Source organism: Meleagris gallopavo, chromosome 26, assembly GCF_000146605.3.
Source record: "Meleagris gallopavo isolate NT-WF06-2002-E0010 breed Aviagen turkey brand Nicholas breeding stock chromosome 26, Turkey_5.1, whole genome shotgun sequence".
In the NCBI taxonomy this organism is placed as follows: Eukaryota; Metazoa; Chordata; class Aves; order Galliformes; family Phasianidae; genus Meleagris; species Meleagris gallopavo.
In genome coordinates, this window is record NC_015036.2 from 5,934,483 (window position 1) to 5,940,278 (window position 5,796).

Genomic DNA, 5,796 nt, shown 5'->3' on the forward strand with positions numbered 1-5,796 from the left:
AAAAAAGAAAACAAAAACCCCATTGCTCTTATCCACAATTCCAATGTGAAGGAAATCTAAGAATTTGTTCAAGAGCTTTTTTCTTTTGCTTTCTGTAACACTAGCAACAGTTGCTTGGCCCTTGATATAACCGCTCCCTTGTCAGATAGGGAAAATTAAAGGGATTTTTCTCCTCTGTGGCAGCAACATGAAACAAGGTCAAATTTTGTGCAGTGACATAGTAGTTGGCTGTTTCTTTTGGCCATTTTTATGCAAATAGAAATACAAAGAAGTCTCTGGTTATAATTATCAAAAGACTTTTCTAAATCCTCCTAATGCTAAAGTTGCTTGGAGAGGGTTCCAAGTGACCCCGTAGCAAAGGAAATCCATTTATTTGTTCTTGGGCGACATTACCAATATATTGCAAATACTAAATGCAGGACGGGCTTCTGTTTTGCTTCCGTGTGCTTTAGGACCCTTCTGTCAGGATGCCATTAAACAGTCATGCACTGCTCAAACATAAGGCTCAGACTTTTAGGAGAGCAAATAAAGCTACGAGCTGACAGAAGGTAAAGAAATTACGCTTCCCAAGTTACTTTAAAGGACTGGAGACTGAGCTGCTTTATGAGTAAACAAAGTCCTTGGAGAAAGCATTGGAATTTATGGGCTGGACAAGCACATTTCATGAGTTCCACAAATTAGGTTCGCTCTCTAATTCCTGTAAGAACCCGGCAGGAGAAAAGATGCTTCCATTTTCCAATGCAAGACATGTCTTCCTACTTCTCCAGAATAAAATGTGCAAGTAGGTGACATAGTAGGAGAGAGAATAACACAATGGATTTGTATTGTACAAAAAATGCACACGTATCACCAGGCAAAGTGTTGCACCCACATCTGACACAACTTGAGCAACATCATACCTTCAATTCTCCTCTAGCTGCAAGCCAGCTAGATAGGGTTGTGCTGACTACATTAAAACACACAGGTAGACAGTTACTGAAACAGAAGAAGGAAGAATCCATCTAAAAATCAGCCCAGAGCATAGTCTAAGGCAACTTGCAACCATGCCATATTTTCCTTCAGTCTTTCAGGGTTATGTCTTCCATTTCCTCACCATTTTTAGTTTAAGGCACAGAAGAACAAGGCTAGTAATGGAATGTCGGTCCCTATTTTGCATTATCCTAGCCCTACATGTCTCTAAAAATCTTTTAGAGAAGATAAAAATGAGGGAAAGTCATGTTTCTGTTTTTATGTGATGGTCTTAAGATGGTGCTGAAATGCAGTGAGAAAGAAAATATCCTAAAAAATTCTTGCTGTTGAGGCAGAATCATTGTTCTTGGACTGAATTTGTTCTTCAGTTTGTTAATGAAGACTGGATCAAGGCATCCTGGAGCCATTTGATCCAGAGGATGATTTTCAAAGGTCTGATGAATCTTTCCTTGATTTTGAAAGCCAGATTTCATCTTTGCTGGTTTTATAACACAAACCTGCAGTCCAAGTTGACATGATACTAAGTAATCTCCCGAATGGTGGGATGTAGACAAGCACTTTGTTCCCTTTGCAGACACTGCCTGTTTTATAAAGCATTACACGTTAGTGTCTGTGGCAGTTCGTGTCTCTATACCTACAGGTGAAAGGGCTTACGCTAGCATAAACGCTAATCAAGGCTTCAAAATAGGATTAAGGCAATTCCTTGGACGTGTGGCACTAGCTCCCTTCACAGGAGGAAGCTTCATCTCTAATGAGGTGGTTGTTAGGTAACACACAAATGGCTCTGTGCCTATAGCAGCGACGTGAGCAACACCGCATCGTGTAAGATGAGGCATTTCTTCTGCAGATGTCTGCCATCTGCACAGCAGCACCAAATCTTTTTGGAGAAGGGCCATACTTACTATGGGAGGCAGATACAAGGCGGTTTTTCAAGTCTTAGGAAAAGGATATGCATCTCATTGTGCCTAAATGCAGCTAATCTGGGGTAGGTGACACTGCATTCCACTAGCTGTATCGGTACAATACTGTGATTCAACATTTTCCTTTCTGTTACTTCGTATTTCTGTCTATTATTACTCTCACTGAGCAATGCCAACCTAGAACCTGGCTTTTCCAGAGTTCTTGTTTCAGGGGATCAGTCAGCTGAACAAAACTGTAATGTGTAAAAGCAAAATACAAGGTGTCCCTGGCTCAGGACAGCACATGGCCTGGACGGATGAGACAAAGAAAAGCAACTTGCTGAATACATTGAGAAATTAGATTTAGTGATGTGCCTTGTGTGTCCGTGTAGGGTCTGTGGCCAATGGGAAACTGAGAAGCGATCTCCTGGGCCTCAGTTTAAACCATTAACCAAAAGGCCAGCCTTGCATTTAATTCCATCCTCCTGCTTTCAGGAACAACAAAAGATTATCCCTCCCTCCCCTCCCCCACTTTGCAGAGGGCTCTGTAGCAATAATGTCGGTAATTAAGAGGCTGACAGCAGAACATTGGAGTCTCGTGCAGCTCTGCTGTCCCCATAGTGAGTGTAGGCCTGTCACTTCCCTACGGCTGCCACAGAGCTGCGTGAACCCCGTCCCACTGACACCACAGCTAGGACAGGCATGGGGAACCCCATATAAGCAAGCAGAGCCCATACCATGTGTGATTTATGTGCGAAAATCCCTTTCTGGGAGGGCAGTGGCACACAACATATGTGCCCTCTTGATGGTACCAGATGAAACCACATTAATGACTGTTAAATATCGTAAGTCTGGACCATGATTTGTTCTTTCAAGTGCATGTAATGCTACAGAGCCCTTGGAGGTTTGGTACCTTGATTTCCCATTTTTTCTGTTCTACTGTGGAAGGGATGCAAACCTCTCCCTACCCAAAGCCAAGCTCTCCCCTAGGATGTTTTCTGAATGAAATCTATTGCCACACTACAGGGCACCCTCCCTTTCTATTTCCTTTTTTTAGCCTGGAACAGTCCCTTGGGCATCCTAACCTCCATTGGCACACGCACTGTATCAGAGGAAATGACTCAATTACACAAGCAATCAATATCCACAATGCATTTCTTTCACAACATGACTGAGAGTCAGATACGTCCGCATCATCAGGCCATTAAATATGACCATCTGTAGTGGGCTTACGTTCATCGTCAGCATTTGTTTTGTAAATGGTAAAACAGTTCTGAAAGTTGTTGCACTGGGCAGGGAAATCACAGTGCCAGCTGCAAACTTCTGTCCTATGTTTATTTAGGAAACTTACGTGAGAACGGCTGAGTCACAGTGAGCAAGGACTAATCTGCCCGGAGTTGTGTCATTAAGAAGAAATAGCCCATCAGCTGGGATGAGGAGTGTCACATTTTTGCCTTTGCTGTAGACAGTGATCCTGATGCCTTCAGAATCAGGAGGGATTTTAAATCTCCATGACTGACTAAGGCCCTTACCTCCCCTTCCCAGCTGTTCCCCAAAGGAGGAAAATCCCTTATGGGGGCACTGGGGGCATTGATTTGTGACTGCCAGAAGTTTGCTGTTTCGGAAGTTGTTATTTTGGAAAATTTGCTCTTTTTTTACTCCAGTAAATTGTCCAGAGAATTCACATCAGTGGAAATATATTTTCAGCGTTCTTGTGCAATTAATTTCTGCTCTTTATCAAGGAAAGGGGCATTTGGAGAAGGTGAATGCTATCTTTCATGGTCTGTAACCTGGATTCAGCTCATCAAAGTTTCAGTAATTAACTGAGGCAGTGAAGTCCAGCACTTATCTCTGTCTCTCTGAACGGAGAGAGAGGTTCTTCAAATGAGAATTTGTACCTCCTAAAATCTAGATTTTTCTTCAGAAATTATGTTGTTGTAGTAAATTACTGCTTTTTTCCCCCTGAGTACATTCTAGTGTGTAACAAAAAAATTCCAAAATCTGAAAACCCACACAAAACAGAAAATCTGGTTTCATCACAGATCCATTTTCTACCGATTGCCCCCATTTACGTTTTTAACAGCATGGTCAGGGTTGCAAAGTAATACATCTCAGTGTAAGAGAGTCAAAGAACATCGTGTGGTCCTATTGCTCATATAACAATGCAATCTCCCAAATTGCCTTCCCCGTATAAATCACAGAACAAATTGAGCAAATAAAACAAAAATGCAATAGCAGAAGATTCTTTCTCTCATTTCAGTGGTCTGTTTCCAGTTCAGAGCTCTTCAGTCTGAAAATGAAACCCGTGCCACACTTAGAACCTACAGAGGTGTGGTGGTAGTGCCCCGTCCCTGCAGACAGCCCAGGTCAGGCTGTTGGGGCTGTGAGCACTGCTGGAGCTGTGGGTGTCCCTGTGCACTGCAGGGAGCGGCACCAGGCGGCCTTTGAGGGTCCCTTCCAACTCAAACCACCCTATGCTTCTACAAAATGTTCCCCTGCACATGCTCAGACTCCTGCTGTTTGTGTGTTCCTGTTATTTGGAGTCGCATGCAGAGAATGACCTTGTGTGCCATAGCGCTCATCACATTAACTTCAAAAACTCAACTCACAAGATGAAATTAAAGTTGATCGTGCAGAAGTTCTTAGCCTGTGTTTTCAACAAATCTGCGGAGGATGAGCAGCACAAGATAAGCAGACTCTTCCTTCTAGATAAGCTTTACTTTCTTGCTGTGTGAGATTCTCTTGTAGCCAGTGAGATGAACATTTATTAAAATTTCAATAAATAGTAATTCATGGAAGATAAGGATTTTGTACCTCTGAGCTAGCACACCCCCAAAAGTTATTTTTGGAAGGATGCTGCTCAAGTGCTAAGCCCTGTTATTGATGTGCTGCTTTGTCCCCTGGTCTCTCTCTTACACACAGGGCATGAAACTACAGCGGAGTCTGTAAAACAAAATTAATGGAGTGATACAGTGGCAAATGCAGGGGTGATGTCAGCCTCTGGGACTCCGTGGCTGTTATTCTTCACCCACATGTGATTATCTCCATTATCTTGTGCTTCCTCTCCTTGTGCAATTTGGTCTTACAGAATATATATGTTACTGAGCTTAGGAACCAAATTTTGACTAACATTTGGAGTATTTAACAATGAGGTTTACTGATAGGAGCCTCCAGACATTACATTACCACAGGTACTGAATAATTAGCACATCTGTCACCTGAGATGGTTAGAATATCTTTAAACTGTGTTGATTTGAACTTTCATATTATTTTGTAATTAAATATTTGGGTGATATACATAGTTAGGTGTGTGAGCTGACATTTGGATATCTTTCCATAATGTTATCTATAACCAAGTTTGTGGTTAGCCAGATGACAAAATCATTAGCTGTGATGGATTTTTTTTCTTTCTTTACAGACTTCATGGGAAAAAATACTTCTGGAGTTTGTCCCTGGAGTGCCTCTTGCAATCTGAGTTTGAAATGAGTTTCATTTGAAAGTACTGACCTGTCTGCCTCACCACTGTGCTGGGGAAGATCACAGAGCAGATCCTCCCGGAAGCTGTGGTAAGGCACATGGAAGAAAGGGAGGTGATATGGGACAACCAGCATGGCTTCACCAAGGGCAGATCCTGCCTGACCGACCGTGTGGCTTTGATGGTGTGACTGCATCAGTGAACAAGGGAGGAGCCACCGATGTCACCTGTCTGGACTTCAGTAAGGCCTTTAACACGGTCCTCCACAACATCCTTCTCTCCAAATTGGAAATACATGAATTTGATGGGTGGGCTGTTTGATGCATGAGGAACTGGTTGGGAGATTGTACCCAGGGAGTGGTGGTGAATGGCTCAGTGTCCAGATGGAGATGGGAGGCGAGTGGTGTCCTTCAGGGGTCAGTGCTGGGGCCGGTGCTCATTAACATCTTCATC

General features: G+C 42.9%; 1 protein-coding gene across 1 annotated transcript in view; it reads right to left on the minus strand.

Annotated features, from left to right (window-relative positions):
- Window positions 1-5,796, minus strand: part of NCAM1 (neural cell adhesion molecule 1) — a 93,096-nt gene that overhangs the window by 82,311 nt on the left and 4,989 nt on the right. The gene's annotated exons all lie outside the window — the stretch shown is intronic.